The sequence below is a fragment of the Sander lucioperca genome, chromosome 19, assembly GCF_008315115.2.
Source record: "Sander lucioperca isolate FBNREF2018 chromosome 19, SLUC_FBN_1.2, whole genome shotgun sequence".
Classification (NCBI taxonomy): Eukaryota; Metazoa; Chordata; class Actinopteri; order Perciformes; family Percidae; genus Sander; species Sander lucioperca.
In genome coordinates this window covers 9,837,801-9,850,168 of record NC_050191.1, presented here as the reverse complement: position 1 = coordinate 9,850,168, position 12,368 = coordinate 9,837,801, and the positions used below count along the sequence as shown (strand labels likewise).

The following is a 12,368-nucleotide window of genomic DNA, read 5'->3' as shown; positions in this document are numbered from 1 at the left end:
CTCTCTGTTTTAGCTACAGAGGAACCACACTTCTGTTCCATCTTTGTTGGGAGTCGCACATGCGCAGTACCTAGGTGAGGACTACTACCCAGTCAGAAGCAGAGTATGAGGGCGTGCCATGCTAGCAGCTAGGCTTAGCTTAGTTTCTTGAAAGACGTATGCCTATCTGGCTGAAGCTTTGCCCAATGGAGGGCATTGCTGTTAAACTTGAACATGATTGTTGTTAGAATTGTACGAGAAATTCTGGTTCACAACAATCGACAATTGACAACAATCAAATCATAGCTTCAACACATCACATCAAGTGTTTCCATTCACCTATTTTGATGCACGGACATGAAAGAACAATTTAAACTTGCTCAATTAAACCAAATTCCTGAAGACTTCTCTCTTAATTTTTCTCTCATGGATGCGGTTAGATGGCCAGGGCGACGTGTATTTTTTTCCAGCTAGCAAATGCTATTCAATTGTTTGCTTAAAATTCGCCTGACAGTTGAAAGGAAATACAACTCAACTATTGAGTGTTGAAATAGCTATGTCATTATCTGACAAATAGCTTGCATAAATTTCAGGTTGCAGCTCCACACACTCAAACTAATTTCCCCCAAATAGCACCGGAGAGACAGCAACAATTAACAAATCCAACAGGGTCAGAAAAGCACTTCCATTAGTAATACCAGCCCAGGCAGCCAACAGTAGCAACATCCTTTTAGTCATTAAGCAAGACAGAAATGTGAGAGCTTTGTCTGCTTGACAACAGATGGCAAGGCAGTTGGTGGGAATTTCGGCAATGCTACCATACATGTTTGGGGATAAGATTTACAGTTCTCCTGCACAGTCATCATAGTGTTGAAGACAGGAAAACATTCTGAGACAATCATCCATTTCACACACAAATCCATTTTTGATGCAGATTAATGAACACATGTTCCACCTGAACTTGACTTTTCAAACCAGACAGTTGCCACGTTGTGACTGTTCTCTCAGTTTTGCAAACTATTTATAACCGATCACAACTAAATCATAGAATCATACTCAACTTTGTGTGCAATACCTATACAAAATAAAGTTACCCCAACAACGTACACTTTGGCTTAAAGGGCTAGAAGAACAAGGTTACAACAATGCTACAATTATTCAATAGCATGGTATTCCAATATTTATTATGAGTTTATCCTTTGCTGTTTACCCAAAGCTGAGCAGTGTCATAGCTACATTAACAAGTAACAAGTAATTACAAGTAACAAGTGAATTTCCCCATTGTGGGATGAATAAAGTATTATCTAATCTAAATCCCTGTGCAGGAGCAGAATCACAAAGCCAGATGGAATGTGTGTTGAAAACATTCACATCAATCTCAAACACTGGTACATTTTGGATCAATGCATACACCTAAAAGGGGTCTAAGGCCACATGAAGGTAACAACAGTTAGTAGGATGAACTACTCCACTGGATGTAATGAAACACTCCACTAGATGTTACTTGGGTTCTGCCTTGTTCAAAAAGTCTCTCTCTCTCTCTTTTTGGGATTTTGCAATTTTAGCAAAAGTAGCCAGACAGCCCAACTATCTGTTGAATTAATACAATGATTAGGCTAAAAGTTCATCTGGCTGTATGGTCATTGAAGACACGCTGGCGTAGCTACATGAATGTATATGCACAGCCAAAAAATGAGAATCAGTTTAGTTGTGTTAATTATGTTTGTATGATAGTAGTCTGAAATTCCATATGATGACTTTTTTTTCCCCCATTCATAGTGCAACTCAATATTTTCACTCAAGTGAAAGACCCTAAAAGGTATATTTTAAATGGGGGGGGAAAAATCAACAATAGGGTATTTACAAAGACAGCTACGTTGATGTCATAAGTTGAATTAATGCATCAGAGTTATAAGTGCTTAACTTGCCATTCTCTTTTTTTGAAGTCTGCCTGCGAACAAGCACCTCACTAGAACAGGTGTGCATTTCTATCTTCCTGTTTTCAACATCAGCCTTTACTACAAGCAACCACCAATTTGTTTACAGGAAAGTCACCACATGAGAGTAGACATGGGCCGGTTACCGGTTTCAAGGTACACCGCGGTTTGAAAAAGTCAAGCTTTCAAAACCACTAAAATTTTCCGTCATACAGTTCCTGTGGTATCAGCTGTTTTTTATGAGTGGTTAAGGAGAGAAACTGCAGTTTAGTAATCCGCCTCACTGCCAGTGTGCAGTGTGTTTAAAAATAAAATACATTGTGTTTAATGGAGAAGTAATAGTTTGTTACCCAGACATTTAAAAAAACAAAACAATTTAAAGCTGTAATTGCAATACCGTGAAACCGTGATATTTTTGCTGAAGGTTATCATCAGAATCGTATACCGGCCCATGCCTACTAGTTCATCCATAACAGTGGTACTCTTGACTCTCCCTTCCAACATCAGGCCATTTCTTCCTGTGTACTGTCTCCTGTCAGACCTGACAAATACTGTGAATTATGCTTATAATAGTCCGTGCTAATTAGCTGGCATCCTAGAGCCATCATATAGTGATTTTGCTGTTGCAGTTGGCAGAGATGCATTTAACACAAAGCTCTTGAAATAGGTGTTATTAAGTTCAGGTTAAGGTCGAAATCTGCACAGTATTTGAGCAAGGCCACCTTAAAAATCTCTATGCAGGAAAAACACAGCCAGGTCCTAGTAGTTTTATTAAATTATTCTGCCCTGCAATGTGATCTATTAACTGTTAACGAGTATTTCTTGCTCCGGTATTTCTCAAGAGACAGCCCACCCAAAGACCTTAAACGGAGGGAACTCACATTCCAATCTCCAGCATGCAGAGAGACAGAGAAGAAGGGGAGGGAGACAGAAACGCAGAGAAAAGAAGGAATGAAGACCAAAGAGAGGGAGGGGGAATGGGAACAAGAGAGAAGGATAGATAAGGTGAGGGATGTGGACAGAAATGATGAGAATGTCGGTCCTGACATGCTTTCCACAACAGGAAGGAAGCAGGACGAGAGAGAAAGGCAATGTCAGTGACAGGAGGAGGGAGAAGGGAATCGTGGGAGGTGTAGAGTAAAGAAATAGCGACAGAAGTGAGACAGACGGGGAGGACGAGGCAGAGATGGAAGAAAGTAGCCGAGTAAGGGAGGGGGGGCATAGTGAGGCTAACGTGGGAGATCGTAAACAGGTAGGACCCCATTTTTAGCTCCTGTCAGCGCAATGCATTGCATATAGACAGTGAAAGTGCAAGCTGGCCAGCTATGAGATTGAAATGTCCTCTTTTTCCTGACTTTGCATTTGCCAGATTTCTCTTTGTGTGCACTGCCAAAAGCCTCGCCTGTTCCAGATAGGCCTAGGCTACACATTAGAGGATTGTTTTTGAAAGAGTGACCACATCCCGATCAAAGTGCATCTTATACAAATGTGAAGCTAAAGACTTTGCTTGCAAGCAACAACAAAGGCCCAGGGAAAATCTTCCATTTGAAACTCCCAATAAGAGCCCCTACTGTGCCTACGCTGGAGAGGGTTGAAGCCCTTTCGAAGACAAGTTTTTTTAGCCAAGTCCAGCTGCTTAATCCAGAAACACCTAGATTGATGTTTCAGCTGCTCTACGTCTCAAAAGCCCTTTCATAATCTTTTAGTTGCCCAACAGCAACCCTGACATTTTTTATTTTCCCTTTCTCCCACCTCCCCTTTAATTCGGCAGCTACATGTGTCACAGAACACGTGTGCCGCCACCTACACACAATTTCAATTGCCTACGTAATATTGTAAATGCAACACAGCCTCCAGATCTGCTCAGCCGCAGCATTCACAGGCACAGACAAGAGGGCGCTGATGGCTTGAGATGTTCAACTGCTAACAAATGAGAGTTTTGGGGGGTTCCGACACAGGGGCTGGCTGCAGTAGCCAAAGCAAAGCAGACAAAGCAGTTGAAATGCTGTCTCAGAGAGAAAATATCTCTAATGCTGCGGTTGTGCTTCAAGTTGAGAATCTAACCCCCCCCCCCGATAAATACAGATGAGATCTCTTTGACGTGTCCATTTAGGACTTGCCAAAGGAGGAAGCATTGTGTTTCTGTGTGTGTATGTAGGCCCCCTGGGAGGCTGAAGCTGGTAGCCTGGGGACAGACTCCACAGGTTGAGATAGCAGCAATAACAGAAGACAGAGCAGCTACGGGGGGGGGCACTTAGAACAAGAATTCCTCTCAGGGTGGCATTATGGAGAGAAGAGCAGAACAAACTTGCATATAAGCTAACTTTAATGAGTGCACTATATTGAGTTATATTTGAAGAACTAAGTTTGTTGATTTTGTGTTCGAAGCCTTGATGGCACCTTCATCACTTAAATGTAGCACTGTTATATCACTATTCATATCTGACTAGACAACACAGACGGCCATTTTGATTAATGAGAGGTTTTGACAGAGCACTGGGTAGAAATTATGCTTCAACTTGATATGTGATTTCCTGCAAGTTCCAAGGTGTGCAATGTGTCCTTCAGTAACAGATTATGCATGATTAGTAACATTTTAGTAAGCTAGAATTCAGGTTTTCAGAGAAAACAAATAAACTTTCCCTGCAAAACACAACACACGTCGCACTTCACTTAGGGATTTCTATGTGCATCCACACCTACAGAGATTTGGTGAAGCACTGCAAATACCCAAACAAACAACCCATGCAAACGACAGCAATGCGTGACAACAAATTGCACTGTACGATCATGACTTTGCACGAAGAGCTTCAGAGAGAAAGAGCTGCTTCAGAAGTATGACAGGTATTTCTCTGGTAACGGTTGCGTCCACAAGTAAAAAGATGGTCAGCGAGGTTGAGATGGACAGGAAACCCACAAGGGCAACTGCAGCTAGCCATCCCAATTATACAGCAGTCACGCAGGAACTTAACCAAACAAACAACAATTACATTTATCTGATCCTCGTTTTGCTGGGGTTCCTGTTTCTTTAAGAGCCACGGTGTCTCAATTTTAAACTGTGGATTGTCTGGAGAGGCATAACATGTTAACTGAATGGTGGCCCGAAATAGACATGTTAAGCTAACGACATTATTGATATAAGAGCACGTTAAAATAAAGCTAACTAAATCAGCTTGAAAATAAGGCGGTGCATGAGCCGTGACACGCCACACAGTAACGTTACTAACATTATCCGACTGCTAGATAAACTTTTTAGTGTAGTTTTCACCCCCGAAGCGTTGCCTGAAATCTTCGTATGGATCGCATGCACGTTTACTCAAATGCTGAAATGCACAGACAGCAAATAAACCATGAACAACGTGACTAAAAACTAACAGTGTTGATATCGCCTGTGTCAGTGGGAAGACCAACGGAGGAGAGAGTGCACTCACCTTTATTAATTTCCACCTTGTCGGCGTTTAAGAGAGGAAAAATAACGCTCTCGCTGGTCAGTCACCGGCGTACACACACCGTCACGGCCGGTAAAGATAAAACGAACCGGCTGTAAATACTTCGCAGCAGAAAACCTCTGAATCTGTTCACCTACTGCGTCTGTTGTTGACGTGCACTCCGCCGACCGCCTCTCGGTTTGTTCAAATCAGAAGTTCATCTAAAGTTGCAGCGGTTCGCTCCGCCTCGCGACGACGATGAGGTCACCGCCTCTCAACTCCTCTGGGCTCTATACTCGCGATACGAATCAGAGCGGTCTAACTTGTAGACTGCGCAGTCTCGCGATAGTTTAACAAAATGCACAGGCGGGCCGATTGCTGGTGAAAGGATGGGAGAGAGGAAGAGCGTTGCTCTGGCAACAGAATCGGATGGGCTTTTTTTGCGACGTTTTCCCTCCTGAAGCAACTGGTGTGGCAGGTTACAGTGTTGATGGTTAAACTCCGGTAGCTTTTATTGCACCAGTTTGCATCCAGTATAGCAAAATGACTGGACAGCCACCAGTAGCCTAGCTACCTGCATTGTGTGATACCAGGTATTCTGGGTTAGATGAAGGTGACTCATTTATGACATCATAATGAGCCACAGTTATACTGTGTAGCACCTCATGTAGCTAAATTGTTTAGAACGATCCAATATTGAGCTTGAAGGTTCATTTTTGACCTTGGAAATCGTTGTTTGACAAAGAAAATCTACCCAATAAGTCCAATATTCACTCTCCTTTTAGCCCTGTTATAGTCCACCAACTTCGCAAGAACTGGCTTTAGCTGCTAGATGTTTGACCTTCTTTACCCGCACTTGGTAGCCTAACTTTCCCTGCCATTTGGTGCTGTGCACAGTGGGTTTATCAGAACAGTTTTGCTGGAAATAGCTAGGCTCCTCACTGTGGCTGGAAATGTGGCTGATGAGAGCAGTTAGACTGAATCCAAATAGTAACATTCTGGATCTTAAAAGTCATGACTTTTATGTGAGCTGAAAGACACTAAATCGCTCCATAAATATTTTTTAGACTTTTCACATTTTCAGACTTTTTTCATTTGATCCATTGTTAACATAAAGATATTCATTAGAGCAGCTTGAGATACTGTTTTACACAGTGATTTGTATCACCCCATTGTGCTGATGAGTGCTCCTCAAGACCTGTAAACAGGCTTTGACTTCAGTAGCCTGCTTGAGTAAATGTAGGCTACTTACTTTTTTCTTACTTCTGATTATTTGGTAACCCTAAGGAAAAGTTGATCTTTGATGGCCTCTGAGCATCCCTGAGATCACAACCAGTGAGACTCCTTTAATTAAAACCTGTACAGAGTAACCTATGTTTACCAATGTACCATTGCCATGGTTGTTTATGCCCCCCAGCTTTTGCGTAATGGCATAAATAATAATGTGTCAGATGATTTTGAAAGACCCACCAGATAGTAAATGTCACAAACAGCTAAAAGTCTTAATGAAATGAATATACTATAGACAGCAACAATGACGCATTTAGTGCAAAAACTGATGATAACTTCAATGCTGTAAGCCCAGCGTTTCAAATTCCACCTGCTTGCTTTGCTCACATACATTAATTATTTCAGCATGCAATTTTAATTAGATAAGAGAAAGAACACTGCCCTAATTAAAGCAGCTCAGGAGGTACCAACATAAGGAGTGGGTGAATAGTATGGGAGTCACAGGAATTCATCTCTCTTTCCTACATAATCACCTGTGAATAGTCACAACTTTGTTCTCTGTATTCTCTGTCCGCAAAGTCTGTCTGTCTTTTCTTCTCTATAATTATAAATTCTGGTTCCGGGGACAGTACTTCATATTCTCATCTTCATTTATTCATTCTCTGTACATTTACCTCTGCTTTCCTTTCATTTCCACGTTCCATCACCATTATTCTAAAATGTCATCCAGGATTACATAATCTAATAAAGACAAAGGAAAAGAGATTACTGTCATTAAAACCCTCTCTATTCCTGTAGCTCTGTGGGTCCTAACACTACCCACCCCGTTCTGTCATGGGGCGGATATTGGTGTGGGCGGTTTATATTGTTCTCTGGTGAAATACTGCTCCCCCAGGATTACCTCAAGTAGTTTAATTGGGTTAGCCACAGAATGCAATTCAGAATGGATTAAAGCATAGAGAAGACACATCACCAACGATAAATGACTTACTGTTTGTCACGGCAATAAAATAATGAGGCATCAGTTACTTGGGCAGCAGAAAATAGTGACAAGTTGAGAACACTTTTTGAGAAATTATGAGGTTTATATGGCCTGAGAAGTGTCCTGTATCTCCTTGAATCTGTTTAGTTTACGAAAACAATGTAATAGGATCTTTCTAAACACCCTAAACTCAAACTACATTATTAGATTAAAAGACGAATGACACATTGATCCACCATTCTTAAGAAAAGAATATTTTAAGAGGCAGGCTATGCAGCCTTTCAAAAAAACTGTCTGATGCAGAGGAACGTGTGTGTGTGTGTGTGTGTGTGTGTGTGTGTGTGTGTGTGTGTGTGTGTGTGTGTGTGTGTGTGTGTGACATTTCTTCTCTCAAAACTTTCAAGCTCATTTTCCCCTAGAGTGTACAACTGAAATAGCTGACTGAAAGGGAAAATACATAACTATATCCATATTTTATTTAACCAACTAATGTGTTATACAGTATTAGAGATATTATATGTAGGATTAATCTTTAGGGAAGCACTAATCCAACTTTTTCTCTCCTAATGTCGATTCTGATACCTCAACCTAAGGTATTTGCTGATGCAGAGTATCAATCCAATACTGATAATGGAAATGTTGAATTTTATAGTAACATTGAAAGTATTTAGTGTTGATCGGCCGATACTCTCATCAGCTTAATGTCAGTATCTCAGTACCTAATCTTTATAATATACTTTTAAAATTTTTTAGTTTGTGCAAAACAAAGAACTGTACTTTACGGTTTCGACGGGAAATTATAAAATATACAACTTTGGAAATCAACCCCTCGATTCATATATGAAAACACAACAATAGAAAATAAAATAGCTTCCATTTGCATTGTGTATTGCGGGACATTCAAAAGTCACTTTTTCAGTGTGAATGTACAGTACTGCATTAACAAAATATGGTTACAATTTGTATGTAGTTTGAAATTGGTCTTATCAAGCCATAAACTTTGTTCCAGTTCCATACATTATTATCTACAGTATGTACTAGAAATTGTATTGTATCATGTTTATTTTGTTAGTATACAACAAAACAATTAGTGTGTCCCAATTCCATACCACATATTAATTGTATACACTGAATGTTTGCGATACACTAATTGTCCTAATATACCGTTTTTGCAGTTAGTATGCAAAAAAACAGCATAGTACTTTTCTGTTTTGTACAGGAAATTATACAGTAGTGTCCTGATGGACATCAATGCAACTGTGACTTTTCGAATACCACGGCCAATTAAACATTAACAAAGACAAAGCTAAATGTAATACTTATTTCTTTGTTGTTTATTTCTTTGTTTTGTTTCCCAAAATCTTCCTGGAGCTGTTCACCAATTTGTTTCTAATGTTTTGCTACTGTGAGTAGCTCCTCCATGTTCTTTGTGCATTGCATTGTGGGGCAACAATGTTCCTCAACACTACACTCAAACATCAAATGTTTTTTCTATTGATTTTTTTTTATTGTATATAATTTTCCAATATGGACACATTACATACTAAAACGTGCTTAGATTTAGTTTGTAGTATGAATGTGGTACAAAACAAAAGAAAATGTTGCAGTTCCCACTTGGTAGCAATGGAGGCCTTTCATTACAGGGCTTGTCTTTGCACTTGCAGCATCTTGGCCTGTACCTCCTTCACTATTATCTTTCATGTTCTCTCTTGGCGGTATGATAGACTGATGTGTGGTGAAAGAAGACATCTTAATGAGGGAGTTTTTGCTCAGTCTTTGACCCTTCTTTTACAGCATGCCCTTTAGATCACAGCATCAAACGTTGTGCTATCATATCTGATGGTGACTGTCTGAGATATATTAAGATGTCAAGTAGTGAAGTCAGACATGGGGCAACCACCTATAGGAAACATGACCACAGTAACCCAGAGAGGGAGAGGGGTGGAATTCCTGGCTCTGTTGCCCCTCGAAGCAGAGGAATGAAAAGAATGGGCCCCATTCACAAAGTTCCACTCAAGCGGCGCTCCTACACTAATAGAGATCGACATGAAGAAAGGCGACAAGTTGTTTTCACACACACTGGCTCTTTTGTCCTCATTACTAAGGGGCATTATGCAGACAGTGTGCTCCTAAAATAGATAGAATTTGATGCGCTTGTTTTTCATAAGTGGAGACCACTGTGTCTTGATTGGAGTGTGTGTCCAATTAGTCTTTTGTTGCACATTGTTATTGTGAGAGTAAACTGGTGGGATTAATTCACCAGGCTGAATGATTGGCAAACATTTTAGGACAGACAGGAGGAGAACAGCTGGTTGACAGTGTTTCTTTATTTGCTTATTGTTTATAAGTCAAACACAGTTACCAAGAGCAACTCTGAGTGGAAAATGGAGATGGTCCTGGGTGTTACACAACGGTTACAACAACCCGACTCAAGAAAGAGACCAGTTACAGACCAATTAACACATGGCTGAAGAAGAGGACAAAAGCAACTCATGATGTTCAGTCGATCGCTACTTCAAAAGAAAGAGCAAATGCTTAGAGATGGACAACTGTTTTTTTGTTGTCCCTTACATCTTGACATGGACAGGGGGGCATTTCGAGCAAAGGGGATACTTTATGTACCATGCATGAAAAAGAAAAAGAAACACAAATAACAGCAAAACAAGAGTCTGCAGCAACCCTAGCAGCTCTGTGAGGCTGTACTCAGGTACAGCTGTGCTTTGAGCTAAATGCTAACTTCAGCATGCTACCGTACTCACAATCACAATGTTAACATGCTAACTAGTTTAGCAGGTAATGTTTACCATGTTCACCATATAGTTGAGAGCGTGAGCATGTTAACACTTGCTTATTAGCACCACACACAAAGTACAGCTGAGGCTGATGGAAATGACATGATTTATTATGTTAATATCATGACCTTAACAAGGACAAGCACTTTAGAGAATGGACGGATGATTGGTAGGGGTTGTACGGAAGATGATTAGGGCCAAATGTATTTGAGTTCTGAGTTTAAAGTCGAAATTCTGAGAAACAAGTCAGAATTCTGAGTTCAAAGTCAGAATTCTGAGACTACATTTAGATTGCTACGTTTTGGTTTTTAAGCAGAGTTTTGAACCAAAAGTGATGTCCGTGCACCCAAGTGTTTTTAGCTACAGTAGAAGAAATAATCCCCATTTAAACTATCACGCCCAAACCGCACATTTCATGAACATTCTTGTTTACTGGGCATGCGCGTGCCGGGGTAAACAGGAGGCAGCATGTATACTCCACCCTTTGCTGGTAGATACCGTGGTAACGTTAGTAGCTTAGTCTCAGAGAACGAGACGAGAAATTTCTCCAGTTTAGAGGCTCTGAAACGCCAGATCAGCGTGAATGCGAGGTGTAAACATAGCAAAAGATATTAGTTTTTAAACCAAAACGTAGTTGTAAATGTAGCCTAAGAAAAAAGTCAGAATTCTGAGAATAAGGTCAGATTTCTGACTTTAAACTCAGAACTCAAAAACATTTTTCACATGTGGCCCTAATCCTCTTCCGTACGGGTTGGCATATTATCATAACAGCTATGTATGTTTTTCCAGTGTATGTGTTGGAGTCTGAAGCCAGGGGCATATGGCTCATATGTACTTGGTTTGAAGCAGTTAATGCTAGACAAATAAACCACTTCATCACAAACCCTAAGCAATCAGTTTTATTTGAACATGCCTTAAAGGTTTGTCCACAAAGTTGAATGCCAGTTGCTTAAACAAACACAGCAAAGACAAGACTAAGGAAGGGTAAATGATCAATTATTTACTGGGTGTATATTTTTTGGGTGCAGCTTCAATTGTACGCCAGAAACATATTGAATCTATTGAATTAAATTAAGAAATAAAAGCAAAATAGAGAGGCAGGCTTACCTCTCATCTTGTACCTCTATCACCCTCACTTTGAGTCTGGCAGCGGGTAAAGTAACGCATGCAAATAACGTATGTAAATATGTTATTTGTTTTCTTGTTCATTTAATGTAGCTGGATTATTTCTTTTGCAACTCAAGCAACTTTGTAGAACTCTTTTTTTCACAGCTCTTCATGTTTCAGTTTTTAGACAGGTCTGGCCCATGGGAATTTAAATTATCATTGGGAATGCTCAATGCAAACTCCATTACCAGATATGTATTACTTATTAAGAGACGTATATATTACACAAAAGTGCACTGCTATAGATGAATATACAAGTATAAGCCTAGTATTTATATATTGTTCTCCATCTCTGCAAGTGGTAAAGAGGAATGGTGGTTTCTCAGAGGATTATCATGCAAGCTGTCTGTCAAAAGCTGCACTGCACTATGATCCTCGCAATCTCAGCCTCCCTTTGAGTGCAGGAACTTACAGAGAACTCTTTTAAGATATGTTTGAAAAAGCAGAGGCATAGACAGAATTCAAGTTCAAAATACCCCCCATTTGGCACTGTATGCACACACACACACACACACACACACACACACACACACACACCTCCCCACGAAGAGAGCTGGAGCGACGTGACTCACACTGGTGTGAAAACACAGTGGAGAGGTGGGAGGATGACATCACAGCACCCTGCAGAAGAACAAGTGCATTGCAGTTGGACCTTGTGTAAGCATGCATGTAAGGGCACGTACACGTACACACACACACACACGCGCACACACACACACACGCACACACGCACACACACACACACACACACACACACACACACACACACACACACACACACCTATCTGTATATGAACACACACTCCTCCGCTGCCGCCTTTCAGTCGCACTAACCGCCCCCCCCACATGTGTA

The 12,368-nt window shown here is 40.6% G+C and overlaps 1 protein-coding gene across 2 annotated transcripts in view; it reads right to left on the bottom strand.

Moving 5' to 3' along the window:
* Positions 1–5,644, bottom strand: part of sipa1l1 (signal-induced proliferation-associated 1 like 1) — an 89,335-nt gene extending 83,691 nt beyond the window's left edge. For both annotated transcript variants that reach the window (XM_035995041.1, XM_035995042.1), the window contains exon 1: positions 5,348–5,644. The gene's annotated coding sequence lies outside the window, so the exon portion shown is untranslated. The remainder of the gene's footprint in view (positions 1–5,347) is intronic.
* Positions 5,645–12,368: the final 6,724 nt, after the last annotated feature.